This window comes from Panthera leo, chromosome D2, assembly GCF_018350215.1.
Source record: "Panthera leo isolate Ple1 chromosome D2, P.leo_Ple1_pat1.1, whole genome shotgun sequence".
Lineage (NCBI taxonomy): Eukaryota > Metazoa > Chordata > Mammalia > Carnivora > Felidae > Panthera > Panthera leo.
Genome location: NC_056689.1, coordinates 38,885,721 through 38,902,660, shown reverse-complemented (window position 1 = coordinate 38,902,660; position 16,940 = coordinate 38,885,721). Strand labels below are relative to the sequence as shown.

Genomic DNA, 16,940 nt, shown 5'->3' with positions numbered 1-16,940 from the left:
CTATTTGTAATTGCCAGGTGGGTAAAACAAAGCTGGATCAAAGATGGCTTCTTTAACTTTTAACTTTACCGTTAACCACCTGATACCACTTTTGGATGGGTTACAGGTATGTTTTCCTACCGAGCGCAGTGCAGCCCGCCTGCCAGTGTGGGTTCCGAAGGGTCAGCATCCGTGCCATACAGGTTGTTAAATGTGGTAGTAACTGTGCCATCCTGCTCTGTACTTGACAACGGAAAGCTAAGTGTTCTCTGGGATGCAAATTATCTGCTTTTGACATCATGAACTCAGAATGGTCTTAATAGGCAATCGATACTGCTATCTTATGACCTCCAAATACAAGGGCTACTGATTTTGGATCTGAAACAATCATTTTAATAGATACCCGCCAACCTTAGGGGATTTATAGAAAAGAATTATTAATATTAAGTTACCTCGTTTAGTTCCCTTGGGAGTGCATTTCACAACCAGTTTAACTAGCAGGGTCTGTTGTTCAAAATGAAATGTGCTGCAGGTTTTTATATGTGTCGCCAAATAGGGTGTATGGTTACCCATCTCCTGTACAGTTTCTCCAGGCTGATTTTTGTTGCCAACACATGTTATGATGTGGAACTGCGGGGCCTCAATTACTCACTTGTTGCATTGTTAGGGAACTCTCAGTTTCTCCTAAAGCAGCTCGTGGCTCTGCCAGCAGGGACTCCCTTGACGACACACTTTGGAGGGGATGTGTGTTGGCCTTTGCTCGAGGAACACGTTCTTGCTGGCACCTGAGTTTTCATAAGAGGCTTGAATCGAAGTTCCAGCTCCATTTATTATGAAGGCATGTGGCTCATGTCTTAAATGGCAATGGAAAGTACCAACATTCCAAGTAGAATCTCGACCTCATGGCCACAATGGACTTTTTTAAAAAGCTTGGTTAAAAGAAATGCTGTTTGTGGACGAGTGCCTACAAAATATATATTGTATTCATTCTCTAGACACATGTTCTTAAATATATCACCAATTCAGCCAGAGCATCAGACTTGTGTGCTTGACTGCCTCTCATGGCTTCTTGATGACCAACTTTTAGTGGATTGTGTTTGGGTCAATGTCCCTCAACCTCTACTGAGGGACATTATGCAAAATATGGCTTTGAACATTGATCCGTTATCTGTTGTAGGGATGCTGTTGAGCACATTGCTTCTCATGCCCATAGTGGCCTCTCCATGAGGACCATTTGTAGAAGTGAATGCACTAATTGGTCTCATGTATCTGGAATTATGGAATAGTTGCATTTTTTTTTTTAGCAACTTGCAAATACTCTGGATCTTATAATAGGTCATATTTCCCTCCCCTTATAATAGGTCACATCTCCCTCTGCTGCTAGGTCTTAGAGCTAGGTTGATAAACAAGCGTGAGACTGTATAAAGGGGACTAATCACTCACATTGGCATAGTTGGTGAAATGGAATCAGAGCACGGGTGTTGGCAAGGTTCTCTGGAGGATGTGCCTGCCATGTTGAGTGTCAGGGAATCCCCTCCCTGGACAAGGGTTGGAGACCAACATAGGTCTCTCCAAACCAGTCTTATAGAAGTGCCTGCAGATTATCCCTCTCATGTAGGGTTGGGGTTAGGATCAGGTATAGTGGGGCGATGACATGGGGAGAGAGACCCATCTAGCTCTCTACCCTCTTCCCTCACCAGCTTTCTATCTTTTATCACACATGGCATGGTTGGAAACAAATGGGCACCATATGGGAAGTTAGGGGCCAATTGCTGTCCAATGCTTCACCCACCTCGGTCTCCAGATCTAGATTCCAGTGTTCACTTCTGTTATGGGAGCCAGGGAACCGTAGATGTTGAAAGTATAGCTCTGGAGTCAGAGGGCCAATTTCAAATTCTGCCTCCATGCTCAATAGCTAAGTGGCCGTGGGTAAGAAATCTAGTCTCGTCATCTGTAAGGTAGGAACGAAAACACAGCTTGCCAAACACAGTTGTTACGGAGACACATTATGTAACTACTGTGAATCATCTGCCACAGAGCTTGACGCAGCAGTAGATGTTTGCTATGAAGAAATGCATCATGGTGGTTAAGAGTTTGGGCTTTGGAATAGGATATACTGGGGTTCAAATTCCAGCTCTTCCTGAGACAGCTATGAAACCTTGGGCAACTTTCTAACTTCTTTAGTCCTTAATCTTTTTCTGTCTCCAAATGGGACAAATAATACATATAAAACTCTTTTTTTTAATTTTTTAATATGTATTTATTTTTGAGAGAGAGAGAGAGAGAGAGAGAGCAAGCAGGGGAGGGGCAGAGAGAGAGGGAGACACAGAATCCAAAGCAGGCTCTATGCTCTGAGCTATCAGCACAGAGGCTCGAACTCACCAACCGTGAGATCATGACCTGAGGCGAAGTTGGATGCTTAACCAACTGAGCCACCCAGGTGTGCCCCTGTACATATCAAACTCTTAACACACCATTTAATATGAAGTGTGTGGTCTATAAATGATTGCTCTAATTTCTTACTTTACTGCCGCCCCAGGAGAGAATGTTTCTCAAGTCAAGCAGGCAGGAGGAAATGCCTAAGAGAGAGTCCCCAGAGCTGCCAGCACTTTGGTAACAGGGGAACTGATGTCCATCTCTAACGTACTTTGGTAACACAGCCACTTAGATTTATTATTTTCTGTGTGCTCAACAATGAGCTAAGAGTTCTATATTTTTGTTTTACCTGGGACGAGGTGTGGTGGATCTTTTGGGAGCCACCAGTGCTGTATCAGTCTGGGTCCAGTCAGGAGACAGAAACCACATAGGGGTTTAAGCAATGGACGTGTAATATAAAGAATATTACGCGATGGTGAAAGAGTAACTATAGGATGTAAAGAGAGCCTTACAGGGCTACTCTCCCTACAGCTGAGGAAGGCTTCCCAAGGAAGGACAACCTCGGAAGGGGTCCACCTCTCCAAACTGTGGATCAGGCCTTATTGGAGAAAGATTAGTGGCAGCCCCTTGGACGGCAGAGAAATTTCCCGGTGCATTGGCCGCAACTGCTCTTTGGTTGCCAGATAAGGATGAAGCAATCTGTGGGAGCACAGGTGAGTCACAACCTGGAAGGTGGGGCTGCGGACATGTAGAAGGAGTCAGGCAGCAATGTTAGATGGGCAGCACGGAACACACAGTGTCAGTGTTGGGAGGGTCATGGGAAGGTGATCACCAGGCTGGACAGGACTCTAAGGTCTCTGGGGGACCTCCTGGGCACGTAGCCAGGGAAGGGCACCATAGGATGTCCTACACTTGCCAAAACCAGCAGCAGAAGCCCCTTCTCCTGCAGAGTTCTCCCAGTATACCCTCTGCAGAGAAGGCTCACTGTAAAGGAAAGATGCTTATGGGGATTCTGCCCGTTATCACCCAGCACATATTCTTGGGTGAATTTGGAGCTGAAAAGTAGTAAGTTGATAACCAGCGGCATTTGAAGAAAGTTGGAAACACATACGTGTGGGTACATATGTTCATGCATGTGCATATATGTGTACTAATCCACCCTGCTTGGTGGGGTGGGGGTGGGGGGCGGATACTTCTAGAACGTTCACAGACCCTAAGTGAAGAACACCACTCATGGTTCCCCACAGCCACAAGAAAGCCTCCATAAAGCACTGAACTAACTCTCCGGGGGAGGTGGGGCAAGGTGGCATGAAAGAATCGACCAAGAGACTTCCAAAACCCTGTCCTAGTTATGGAGGGTGACATTTCTTCCTCCTTCTCCATTCCCTTCTGTATTGGTCATGCATCCAAGGGAGACCTGAAGACTCCAGCAGGGCAAGGCCTTTTTTTTTTTTTTTTTTTTTTTTTTTTTTTTGCATATTCATTTTCCCCAACATCTAGCTAATCTGTCAGCTTGGGCACACAGAGGGCATTGTGCTCTGAACATCAGGCTTCCTGGGTTACTACACAGACTCAAGGCCAGTCATTTTCCTCCACCAACTAAACACCAAGCTACTTGTTGGGAGTGACAGACACCAGTTTCCATACTTTTACTGTTCATGGCACGCTAAGTTCCCACTCATGGCCCTGCTGAGAGTAAGGGCCCAGAGGCTGAAAAGTCATCTCTCGCCCTGCTCCAACCTCATCAAAAGGGCCGGATGTTGGCAGTGGTCAGAGATGTCCAAAGAATGAAATCGATTCCATTAGGTGCTCAAATGTATGACGCATGAATGGAACCCTGCCTCCATCCCACATCTACCAGAACCAGAAGGGGGCCCAGGAGCCTGTGTGTTCTGAATAAGACTGCCCTTCCCCCAGCCACATCACCTTTGGTAGAGTGAAGAAGGCCTTAGGAGCTCCACATGTTGCTGGAAGGCCCTCATCTCTCCTCCCCAGGCTTACTCTTCACCACCATTATTTGCCTAGAGAGCATCAGGATCCATCTTATCTTTAAGGCTTTATTTTGATTTGCCTCAGTCACTCCAAACAGTTCAGGCCCCCAGGCCATCCCTTATCTCCCAGACTGGAAAGCCCTTATAGATCTTTATGGCCCTCTCCACCCTTTATTTTTCCCCACAGCACCTGACAAATAGTAAGGCCGACTCACTCATTTGTTAGACTTCCCCAACTGAGGGTGAGGTGTCTTGTTACATTTGTTAACCTCTCTGCTCCCAGCATAGAAGATATCTGGCATATAGTAGGTGCTTAATAAATACATGTCCCAGGAATGCATGAACAAACAAAGCATCTCCGATGCCCTGTGTTTTGTGGGACTCAGTGTCCACTGCAGACCAGTTAGTCTTGTCACTACCTTCCCATCAAGGGCCTCAATTACAGCCCCCCTGCCCCCCCCCCCCCCCCCCCCCCCCCCCCCCCCCCCCCCCAGTGGCTTATCACAACTCTCTGGCACTTTCAGAGCATGGGCTTTGGAGACACACAGGCTTGGGGTTGCATCCTGGTGCTGCCACCTGGAGGTTTTTAGCACCTCTATACCTCAGTTTCGCCTATTTGTAAAACTGGGACTGTGTGGTCAAGTGGATTAAATGGAAGCTTTGTGTAAAGGACTCCGCACACCTCCAGGCACCCAGTTAAGTGCGCAGTAAAGGATAGCGGGCAAGCAGGGAGGCCACAGAGCAGGGTGGGGAGGCACAAAGAGGCTTCATCTGCCTTCCATCTGCTGTGGGTTGGTAGCGGATGCCTGGAGCCCTGTGCTAAAATGGATTCTGGGCAGGCACTGAGCTCAGGGGGGAGTCCTGCAATTGATTAATGATGTCTGCCATGGGCATGGGTGCTGGAGGGTGTGGAAGAACAAGGAGAGTAGCAGACCCAGGCCACACATTTGCCATCCTGATCTACAACTTGCGCCACGGCTCCTTTCCTTTTGTATGTCTTGACTGCTTTCAAGAGTAAGAGCTCCTCTCTTTCCAGGAGCTCTTCCCTGACCTCACAGTTCTTCACACGCCCCCACCCTGAAAAGGGTAAGGTTTGCTCCTCTGAGCCCCCACACGTTTTCTGTGCTGTTCCTTTGTTAGTCACCATATAGCATTTTGGATGATTTTTTTAACTTTCAGATCTCCTGTCTGTATCTATGAGCTGAAAAATGCCTTCAGGGAAGGTTTTGCCTTTGAGAATGGATGTGGTAAAATGAACATGGTGCGCTGGAGTAGGAATCAGAAAATTTGACCTTGCTGTGTGAGTTTGAGCCCATTGGCTTGCCTCTCTGAGCCTCAGTTTCCCCGAATGAAAATGGGAACCTTGAGTAAGCTGCCTTCCCCGCCCACTGTATCGCAGCATTTCATAAGGCTCCGTAGAGAGTAAAAGCATTCATGTTGTGGTTGTATACCCCTTGTGCTCTCCTTCTGTGGCTAAAACTGGAGCTTCTGCAGATATATGTTGATTTCAGCAAAGGAGTAGGCAGAAGAGAGCCTCAAATGGGAGCAATGGGCACTCTGGACGCCCTGACGGCAGAGTCTGGAGAACGGAAAAGCCAACTTTTCTCCCCTTGTGCTTGCAATTGGGGAAGAGTGAGGAGCCGGGAAAGGTAAATGCTGTCATCTGCTGGTCATTTCCTGTGTAGCAGCATCAAATTAATAGTTTTGCAAAGCTCTCGTTCAAAGTTAGCTAAGGACCTGGAGGGAGGAGGAGGCATTTGCTGAGCACCTACTGGTTATAAGGGACTATCTTCAAGGATGCTATGAACAGAGACATGACCTAGCCCTGGATGCTGCCAATAAGGAGGACACGGACCCCAGGGAGCCAGGGCCGCCTCCCTGTGCCTGTGTGCCTCAAGCACACCCTTTGACCTCTCTGAGCTTCAGGTTTCTCATCAGGTGCGTGGACTAGGATGGTCTCCAAGGATCTTGAAAGATGAAGAGAATATTACAGATGGGCACTGGGAAGGAAAGGAGGAGGGCATCAAGAGAAGCCCTTGGAAAGTCTGACAGATGTCCTCTTCCCTTGTGCCCGTGTTTGTGACACCATGGGCTAGGCTCCAGATCGCTAAGCACCTGCCCTCCTCTGACTTCTGTTCAGGGGAAGGGACAGTGGAGTCGGAAAGACTTCTTGAAGGAAGACTGGAACCAACGCCTGCGTTGTCCCCACCAGTTTTAAGAAATGGAACCATATGGTTGCCTCTGAAGTCATCCATTATATGAATATATTATCATTTCTTTATACATTCTGCTGTGGATGGCATTTGAATTGTTTCCTATTGTTCCCAGGCTTTTACTGCTTTGGACATCCTGTCTTATTAATCTGTAGGAGTTTAAAAATATATTTGAGATACAACTCTTTTATCATCTATGTATATTGGAAAATGTTTATCCCACTCTGTAGCTTGCCTTTCCACCTTCTTACAAATGTCTTTTCAGGAGAGAAGTTATTAATGGTAATGCAGTTGTAGCAGGCAGACTTCTAAGATGACCGCCATGCCCATCACCCTGGTATAATGTCCCCCCACTGGAGTTATGGAATATGATAGGTATCATTGGGGATCATGTTCTAGTCTGTGGCAAAAGGAATTTTGCAGATATGGCTGTGATTACTACTCAGCTGAGTATGAGTTAACCAAGTGGGATGTTATCCAGTTGGGCCTGACCAAGTCACATGGTCCCTTCAAGCCTGAGTCTAGAGGTCAGAAACGGAAAAGGTCAGAGATTCGAAGCATGAGAGATTTGATGTACCATTGCTGGCTTTGAAGACGGAGGGGCTCCATGGCAATGCAGGTGGTCTCCAGGAAACTAATAGATCTTGATGGACAGCCACCGAGGACCCAAGGACCTCAGTCTTACAACCTCAAGAAGCTAAATCTGCCACAACTCCATGAGCTCGGAAGAGGACCCAGAGTGCCAGAGGACCCAGAGACCACAGCCCAGTCCATTCCTTGCTTTCGGCCTGTGAAACCCTGAGCAGGGAACCCAGCCATGCCGTGCGTGGGTTTCTGGGCAACTCATCTGTGAGCCAACAAATGGGCGTGCTTTTAAGCTCTGCTGAATTTATTGTGCAGCAATAGAAAACAAACACCGTGGTTGTATTTATCAGCATTTTCCTAGATTTATCTCACTTTCTGAGTTAAAAAGATCATTCTCTACACCGAGGTCGTGAAGATACTCTTCTAAAATTGTTACAGTTTTGCTTTTTCACGTTTAAGTATTCCAACTTCCTAAAATTGATTTCTCCCCTTGCTGTGAAGTAGAGCTCGGACTCCATTATTCCCCACTTTGGATAAAAATTTGTCCTGAGGCTACTTATTGACTAGTCAGTCCATTATTTCCTCATAGATCTGCAAGTGCAGTCTGGTCATGAAGGCGATTTCCGAACAAACGAAGGTCTGTGTCTGGCCTCTTTATTTTGTGTCATTGTTAATTTGTCTATCTTTGCAACAGAGCCACACTGTGTTAATCGCTATAGCTTTCTAGTAATTCTAGATGTCTGGTGAAATAACGTGCCCATCTTGTTCTTCAATAGTGTCTTGGCTTTTGGCTCTTGCAAATAGATTTGAGACGGTTTATCAAATTTCATAGGAAAACCCGTTAGGATTTGTATCAGAATCATAATATTATATCTCTAAATCAGTTGGAGGAGAGATTGGCATCTTTAAGATACTGAATATTACAATCTATGCCTATGGTCTATGCCTCTTTTACTTGTCTTCCTATCTTTCCTAAAGACTTACAATTTTTCCACTCAAACATCTTTCCCAAAATTTGTTTCTAGGTACCTTCTATCTCTTATTTCAACTATGAATGGCATCTTCTAAAAATACATCTTTTCTGTTTGTGACTGGTGAATGGAAATGCAAGCCATTTTTATATTCTCATTTTGTAGCCCACAACCTTGATAAATATTCTTATTCGTTCAAATAACTCAGTTGTAGATTCTCCTTGGTTTGATTTCTTGAATGGATATAAACAATTCGGATTTGGTAATTTGTGTCTTTCAAGGAAATTCATTTCATCTACGTTGTCAAGTTTGTTGACATCAAGTTGTTTATAATGTTCCTTTATTATCTTTTTAAAATTTTTTAATGTTTATTTAATTTAATTTTGAGAGAGAGAGAGAGATAGAGTGCAAGCAGGGGAGGGGCAGAGAGAGGGAGACACAGCCTCCGAAGCAGGCTCCAGACTCCCAGCTGACAGCACAGAGCCTGATGCGGGGCTCGAACTCATGAACCATGAGATCATGACCAAAGCCAAAGTGGGATGCTCAACCGACTGAGAGAGAGTGAGTGAGAGTGAGCATGTCAGCAGGGGAGAGGGGCAGAGGGAGAGAGAGAGAGGATCTTAATCACGTCCTACACTCAGTGCAGAGCCTGACACAGGACTTAATCCCACGACCCTGAGATCATGACCTGAGCCGTAATCGAGAGTTGGAAGCTCAACCGACTGAGCCACCCAGGTGCCCCCTTTATTATCTTTTTAATATCTGTAGGGTTTAATTGCTATCTTCTTTTTATTCCCAATATTGGTAATTTTGATCTCTTCTTGATCAGTCTTGCCAGAATTTTTTGGTTTTGTCTTTGCTCAAGTTTTATCTATTTTCGCTGTGTTGTCCGTGAGTTTTTGGTTTTGCTATCCGGTTGCTCTGTTTACCTGTGACGATTAGGGGAGATTTAAAAATGATGTCATTGTCATCATTTTCCTACAACCTCACACTTTGATTTTTGAAGTGTATTTCAATGGGTGTAATTCTGTGTTGGCAGATTTTTTTTTTTTTTTTTTTTTTTTTTTTTTACTTTCAACACTTTAAAAGTGTCATTCCATGGGCTTCTGGGGATGAAATTTCTAAGTATGTATAAAATATGGTAAGTCAATAAAGAAGAAATTATTGACTCCAAGGAAATTTTTTATATGTACAAATTAGGAAAAATAATCTTGGTATACTTCAAGATATATTATAATATATATTATATCCACAACCTAGTGATCCTTTTTTTTTATACAAATGCTTGTTCTGTTTTTGGCTACCTCTCGGAGGACTGAAACACCACCTCTCTCCACAATGTTGTGGGAAATTAATTATGTAGAATAATTTTCAAAAATTTGGAAGGAGGGACTATGTAACACTTATTACAGCATCTTATTGTTCATTTGCTTATTTATGTCTTATTTTAAGCTCTCTGTTGGTAGGGAACATATCTTTTTAATTTTTTTTCTTTTGGTGAAGCCTTAATATATTTAAAAAAAATCTTCGCGTCTTCTGGAACTAGTATGTACTGGAAGCATGTTATTTCTTTGAATTAACGATGACACGTGGGTATTGAGATCACGTAAGGTGAAAGGGAACTAACGTTTCTTGAGCACCTACTGTGTGTCCAAGATTATGGGAGAGTGTCTTGGAATTTGGTTGAGGTTGAGGATAGAGACAGGTGACAGAAATGTTCAGAGCGGGCCTTCAAAGGAGGGGAATTTGCTGTGTTTTGCTGGCCATGGAGTATGTTCTTCTCCACCTAGGAGTCACAGGGGAAGGTGTAGCCTTCACTGGTCAGATGTGGGGCTTAGTGACCAAAACCCTTGTGAATTGTGCTGGTGTGCAAAATCAAGATCCGCATGGAGGGTGGATTAGACACGAAGTGCCTGGAGAAAAGAAGGTTTAGGAGGACACGGTTTTTACTGAAGTCTTTGAAAGGCTGCTGTGCTGTGTGGAAGATGGCGCAGACTTGTGGGAAGGTCACGGCTGTGTCCTGTGGGCAGAAATGTGAGGGAGACAGATTTTGCTTCGAGCTTGTCATTACAGCACGCCATTTGTAAATAGAGTGGACTGCGTCAAGAAGCACCGAGCTCCCCGTCTCTGGAAGTACACAAGCAGAACTTGGCTGGCCATCATGACATGACTCTTGCATTAAGAAGGATGTTGACAGCTGACTCTGGGGTCCCTACGCTTTTGACTGAGGCTGAGAAAGGCAGTCTCGTCGCCTCAGGTTCTCAGCCAATTCATTCAGGTGCTGAGATAGCCATTTTTGATTTAATAGAAGGTGTTCAGACCAACACTTGGGTGTCACACGGCACATCTAGAAAGAGAGACAGTAGGAGAAGCAGAATCTATAGGGAGAGAAGAGGGAGAGGGATTGCTGCTGATGATCCAGAGCTTAGACACCAAGAGTCAGTAACACTCCATCTGGACCAGCTGTTTATACATCACTCTCCCTTAAGGGCTGTATCCAGTAGGGTCTCTACAGGACACAGAGTCACCTCGGGTGACACCCGTGAAGATGCTGTAATAGATTACTGACAGAGATGTGGGTGGGGGAGGGAAACAGGCAGGAAATGGAGAGGCTCCAGAGACTAGCCACAGTGGGAAGCCTTTACTACCCCCAGGCTGCTGGGATCAGAAGAGGAAACTGTGTTCTGGACCCCTTGAGAGCCGGAGCCATGGAGGAGGGGTCTCCTGAGGGAACTGCCATCATGGAGGTCACATCTGCCAATGGAGACATGTTTGTGAGGAAGGAGAGGAGCCAGGGAGGAATACCCCTGGGGCTTGCTCCTCTTGTCCTCCAGAAACCCCCCCCCCTGGGCCTCCTTTTGGTCAAGCTGATCAGAAACCAGAGGCAGAGGAGCCAGGAAGACTCAGTCTACAAGGATGAGCCTCCCCAAGTTCATAGCAGAAAGGGGAAGAGAGACATGGGGGGAGGGAGGGGTGACAAACAGAATGGCCAGCGAGAGGGCTCCTTTCCCCACCCTTTGGGGCAGAGGCTACGGGCTGCCCCACGATCTCCTGGACCAGAATGCAGACACATCAGAAGATGAGGGCAGGACCTCAACAAGACAGAGAAACTAGAATGAGTGAGCCTGGTCCCCAAAGCCCCAGGACTGCTGCCCTCTCTCCAGAGGGTACCATTAGGATTGTTACAGGAGAGAGACCCAAACAAAGCAGTGCTGGCTCAGAGCTGCCAACCTGGGCCCCCCACCCAGACTATTACAACCTTTGGTGGCTTTTGACAAGGACAGAGTCCCCATTTTCCAGGAAGCTTTAAGAGCCTCCTGCATGTTTTTACAGCGTGCCACAGGGATCTAGTCACCTTCTTGCCTAGGACCCCCAGCTCCGAGACCGCTCAGAGCAACTGCAACCTTGCACTAAGAAGCTCTCTTCCAGTGCCGGTGTCCTTCCAGCGCTTTCTGCAGAGTGCTGGTGTCAGCCCCGAGCAGGGTGGGCAGGCCGCGCCTTGGTGATGCTGTAGCTCTCTGTCTCTCCTCCTCAGCTGGGCTCTCTGCCCTGCCTTGGCATCCTCGCCATCCCCAACCTCTCTGCCCTGCACAGCCCACGGGAGAATGACGGCTGGCAAGAATCACTTCCTGCCGGGTGCCGAGATGAGAAGAGATGGCCCGCGTTGCAAACACCATCTCAATTTCTCTGTGACTCCAGTGAGCCTCCCCCTAGAAGCAGCAGGGGAGACAGAAGAAAAGAAGATAGGTTCCCCCCACCCACCCCCCAAGCCTCCTGCCTTGGTTAGGCAACAAAGCCTGTACAATTTGCCCAAATTGCTGGCAATCCTATTTTGTACTGGTATTTCTTCAAGTTGCAAAGCAACTTCACACTGAATTTCACCCCGGTGGCGAAGTTTGGCAGAAGCAGATTCCATTCCCATTTTGCAGGTGGAGAAACTAAGGTTTAGAGGAGGACGGTATCTTACCCAGTGACACACACATGTACCCAGTAGCCAACAGGCTAGGAGTGAAACCTGATTTCTGGTATTTATGCCAGAGGACCTTCCCCTTGTCCCAGAGAGCCCCACGTGATGAAAGAAAAGGTCCCTCATGAGTGGGCATTTTATGAAGTGACACATAGAAAATTCTGACCTTCTTCCTCTGTGCTGCCTTGGAACAGAGAGACAGTGGGTGCCCGATGGATTCCTCATCGGGGCCAGTCAGGAGGTCAGAACCCGCCCGGCTCCGTAAGTGACAGAGAAAGTTTTGGACAGCTAGTCTAGGTGCTCTCGGCCTGTGCTTTATGTACAACAAAGTGTTTTGAGGGGCCGGGGGTGGCCTGTTTGTTTGTGGCAGTGGGTGGCTATACGAGGTGGGTCTGTGATGTGCGGTTATGAGTGTGTTTGTGTAGACCTGTGCGTGTGTGCGTGTGTGCGTGTGTGTGTGTGTGATGGGTCTGTGGCGTATTGTGCGTGTGTATACGGCATGTGTATATGTGCTGTGGGTCTCCGCTGTGTGGCATTTGTCTATGTGAGTGTGCACAGGGGGTCCTTCGGAGTCTGGCGGTAAGGTACGCATGGGTATGTGTGTGGTGGGCATGTTCTCATCGGGTGGATGGGTGTGTGCTGTGCCACGTGTGTGAGTCTGTGCGGTCCAGTGTGTGGGAGCGCGTGTAGGAGGGGAGGGCAGGTCTGGGACAAACACCATGCCTCTCGCAGCACCCGTGTTGTGGCTGCCCCGCCCCCCCCTTGCCACGTGGCTTGGCGTGCCCAGCGAAGGCCTGTATCAGTGTGTGTACACTGGGGTTCTTTTGTTTTAAATAAGGCCCAAATGCTTGGCACGGGCGGGGGCTTCACGCTGGCCTCATCCTGACCGCGGGTCTCCCTCTGGGCCCACCTGAGCTCCAGGGGCTCTTACACCCACAGGAGAGCCTCCTCCCTGCCCAGGACAGGGAGAAGCTGTTCCCCTAGCTTGACCCAGAATAGCCATGTCAACAACTCTATGTCCCTCCCACCCCTGCAAAAAGTCAGAACTACCGCCAGATGCCGGCCATCTCCAACCTTAACCCTGCTTGTGGGGGCTCGGGGGGGGGGGGGGTTCCGGAGGCCTCCTCAGCTGTTTTCCTCCCTGGGAACCCTGTCCAGACCTCCCTCATTCAGCCTGCAGTGCTTGCCCCCTCCACCCCACCGCAATCCTGACCCCTTCACGGAAGTCTCCTTTTTCTCTTTTGTCAGCGTAACACTCGCATCTTCTAATGCTGCTTCCTTTATAGCCAGTGTGCTCCCTCTTGGTCCCCCTCAGGGGAACATAAGCTCCCTGAGGGCAGGGATCCGTTTTGTCTTTCATGTGCCTGGAGGAGCCTGCCCGGCATTCAGAAGGGGCTGGAAAAGTATGTGTGGAAGGAAGAGGGGAAGGCGGGTGGGCGGGGCTTAGCCTCAACATTCCACCTGGGCTTGGGCTGTGGTGAGGGTATGGGGGTAGCTCCCTTCCTCTTGCTGTCCCCCCACTCACCACCCAGGGACAGCCAGGGGCCAGAGGACAGCCTCCGGGGCCGCGGCTGGGAGGCCTGTCAACTCGGCAGCCACCTGGCCTGATGGAAGGCACAGCTGTGCGTGGGGGGAGGGGGAAGGGAAGAAGAGCGTGTTCGGTTTCTAGGGACGGAACTACTGCCTGGGATGCACTTAATTTAGCCCAAGTCCGGGGAGGTGGGCAGATTAAGGCACGTTGCGTGTAGTTCTTTCCCGGAGCTGGGGACCGCGGCCAGGAGCCAGGTTTGGTTTAAGTGTGTTACTGGCCAAAGGGGCCCGAAGCCAACCGCAGAGACGGGTGAGGTAAACACCCACTTGGGTCAGTCCTTCCTCCAGCAGCACAGGACAGCCTGACCTCGCCTTCCCCAGGGCCACGTTGAGCCAGAGGAGGCAGTATGCCTGTCTCCCCTCGGCGTCACAGCCTGCAACTCCCTTCCGTAGGTATGGTTGGTCTCATTGGGTTCCGCAACCACCTGCCAGGGAGATAAAGTTTCCATTTTAAGGATGGAGAGGGAAGCTGCTAGGGCAGAATAGGCTTGCAGGGGCCGTAGGGGGCAGCTGGAACAAGGGCCCCAGCTCCAGCCCTCGCTCTTCCGTCCCCTGCCCATTTGATGGAAGGAGACCGACCCACTCATCTCCTTCCCCAACTGTAGAATGGGCCCACAGGGGAGGCAGAACATCCCCTCCAAGCCTGCACTCAGGCGCCACGCTGATGTCAAGAAGGCAGAGCGAGGCCAAACTGGGAATCACAAGATCTGGGTTTGATCCCTGGTGCGGCTGCAGATTGGGCAAGCCACTGCTGATCCCTGGGACTGTTTCCCCACCTAAACAGGCCAAGCCCTGTCCAGTTGATGGTGTTCAGGAGGGCTTTGGTGGGAGCTCAGGCACATTAAGCTTCATACATCACAGTATGTGATGGAGCTTCAGAGGCTCCCACGGGGGCTCGTTCTCACCCTTTTCCTCCTTCCCACTTTCCTTCTCTTCCCATCTCCTTGTCCCTCAGCCCTGGGGCCACGGGATCTGACTAAAGGCCAAAGCAAGTCAGGATCTCCAGGACTCACTGCCCAGCCGCTGCCCCGGCAAGCAGGTGATGTGCTCCTTCGCAATCATAGTCCCCATGAGAGGACTAACACTTTATGGGGAGGATTCTGGTTGGGACTCTGCTCACCCCAAGGGTTGATTGATGATGGAGGGGCTTTTGGCTTTTGCTGCTGTGCACTCTGACTTACTTCACTTAGCGTAATACCCTCTAGCTCCATCCACATTGATGCAAGTGGCAAGGGCTCATTATTTTTTACGGCTGAGTAATATTACAGTGTGTGTGTATGTGTGTGTGTGTGTGTGTGTGTGTGTGTATACACTTCTTTATCCATTATATATATATATATATATATATATATATATATATCCATTATATAACTTCTTTATCCATTCTTTTATGGATGGATAGTTGGGTTACTTCCATATCTTGGCTCTTGTAAATAATGTTGTGATAAACATAGGGGTGCATGTATCTTTTTAAATTAGTATTTTTATATTCAATGGGTAAATACCCAGTGGTGGATAATATAGTAATTCTATTTTTAATTTTTTTTAATTTTTGATTTTTGGAGGAACCTCCCTACTGTTTTCCATAGTGGCTGTACCCCACCAGCAGTGGACAAGGGTTCCTTTTTCTCCACATGCTCACTGACACTTGGTTATTTCTTTTTGCTTTGATTCTGGCCCTTCTGACAGGTGTGAGGTGACATCTCATTGTGGTCAATTGATTTAAATTTCCCTGATGATGAGTGATGTTGAGTATCCTTTCATGTGTCTGCTGGTCATCTCTGTGTCTTCTTTGGAAAAATGTCTATGCAGGTCCTCTGCTTGTTTTTTAATCAGATTTTTTCTTAATGTGTATTTACTGTGAGGGGGGAAGGGGCAGAAAGAGAGGGAGAGAGAGAATTCCAAGCAGGCTCCATGCTGTCAGCACAGAGCCCAAGTTGGGGTTCGATCTCACATCATGACCTAAGCCAAAATCAAGAGTTGGGTGCTTAACCGAAGGTGCCCTCAAGCTGTTTGTGTTTTTGGTGTTGAGTTGTATGTAAAGACTTGATTTTCAGCCTGGTTCATGATAAGCACCCAACACGAGGTCACTGCTGGAATTACTATTATTATTAGAGCCCCTATCTCAAGATGTCAAAGCTGAGGCTCAGAGTTGAGGTGACCTTTCCAAGGTGACCCAGTTGGTATTGAAGGAAAATTGGGGTCATGACTATTTCAAGCCAAAATGTAGACTTTGAAACAGAGGAAGAGGGCAGAGGGCAGTTCTTTGAGGAAATAGGGGTGCCTAGTTGGTTATGGGGGGTCCTGCGGGCACCTGGACCTGAGGCTCTGCAGAAGGGCAGTCCTGGCTAGGACACAAGACACAGGACATGGGGACATCACAACAGAGGGACAGAGGGAGGATGGAGGTGTTGGGAAGGGGAAGGCCCCAGAGGCAACACAGGTGTTTTTCTCACCTGGAAAATGAAGTGATGACACCGTCGCTGGAAGCAGGTCTAGCAGCCGGCCCCGAATCAGAAGCAAGCACCAGTAGTGGGCACAGGCTTCCGGGAGCCTCAGGCAAGACCAGCGGTCTTAGAGTCAGTGCTGCCCCCCTGGACCGGGGTTCGGGGCCCTGCCCATCCCAGAAGCAGCCCCCAGGGGCCCCAGCATCTCAGCAGGATTACTCGTCCAACAGCCTTGTCTGTCCAATGGGGAAGCTGGGGCCCAGATGGACGATAAGTGACCTGCTCAGGGTCCCTCTGCAGAGCCACGTTGGAGCCCAGATCCCATTTTCTGTCCAACGTTCCCGCATTGCCCCACACCAGAAACCTAGATGGGGAGAAGCAACAGGGAGCTCTGGGGACCCGGTTCTCTAAAGACCCCAGGCCTCCAGTCCCTCCTAAGACTTCTCCCCTGTCCTGGGATCCCACCATTAGAGACAAGTTCCCTGGGAGGAAAGGACAGCTCTTCATATTTGGACTTAGTTTGTAATTACAGGCAGAGATTGCATAGAGTCAAAATTACCCTTGAAAACAGCTTAGGAGACACCTGGTGGACCCCTCCACGCAGTCCTTCAACAAACCCGTGACGGCAGGCGTTCCCCCGCCTTGGCTCAGAACCCGGTTTCTTTGGTGGACACCAGCTTCGGTGGATGAGGTCACTCATGAAAAGTCCCCTTATGTTCATTTGGAATCACTCCCAGCACAAAAAGGGACAGTCCTGTGCCAGGGACTGGGGACCTGGCCAAGAACGACAGATTCTGCCACCCCATCACACGCTCCATCCC

General features: G+C 48.4%; 1 long non-coding RNA gene across 11 annotated transcripts in view; it reads left to right on the top strand.

Moving 5' to 3' along the window:
• Positions 1-16,940, top strand: part of LOC122202705 — a 32,769-nt gene that overhangs the window by 9,858 nt on the left and 5,971 nt on the right. For 6 of the 11 annotated variants that reach the window (XR_006194823.1, XR_006194817.1, XR_006194815.1 and 3 more), the window contains 2 exons: positions 2,887-3,068; positions 5,526-7,699. The exons of 1 other annotated variant lie outside the window; for it this stretch is intronic. This is a non-coding gene — a long non-coding RNA (uncharacterized LOC122202705). Of the gene's footprint in view, positions 1-106; positions 1,001-2,886; positions 3,069-5,525; positions 7,700-8,169; positions 8,280-16,940 lie in introns of those variants that run through there. 4 more of the 11 variants (XR_006194820.1, XR_006194818.1, XR_006194826.1 and 1 more) reach the window with 4 other exon arrangements.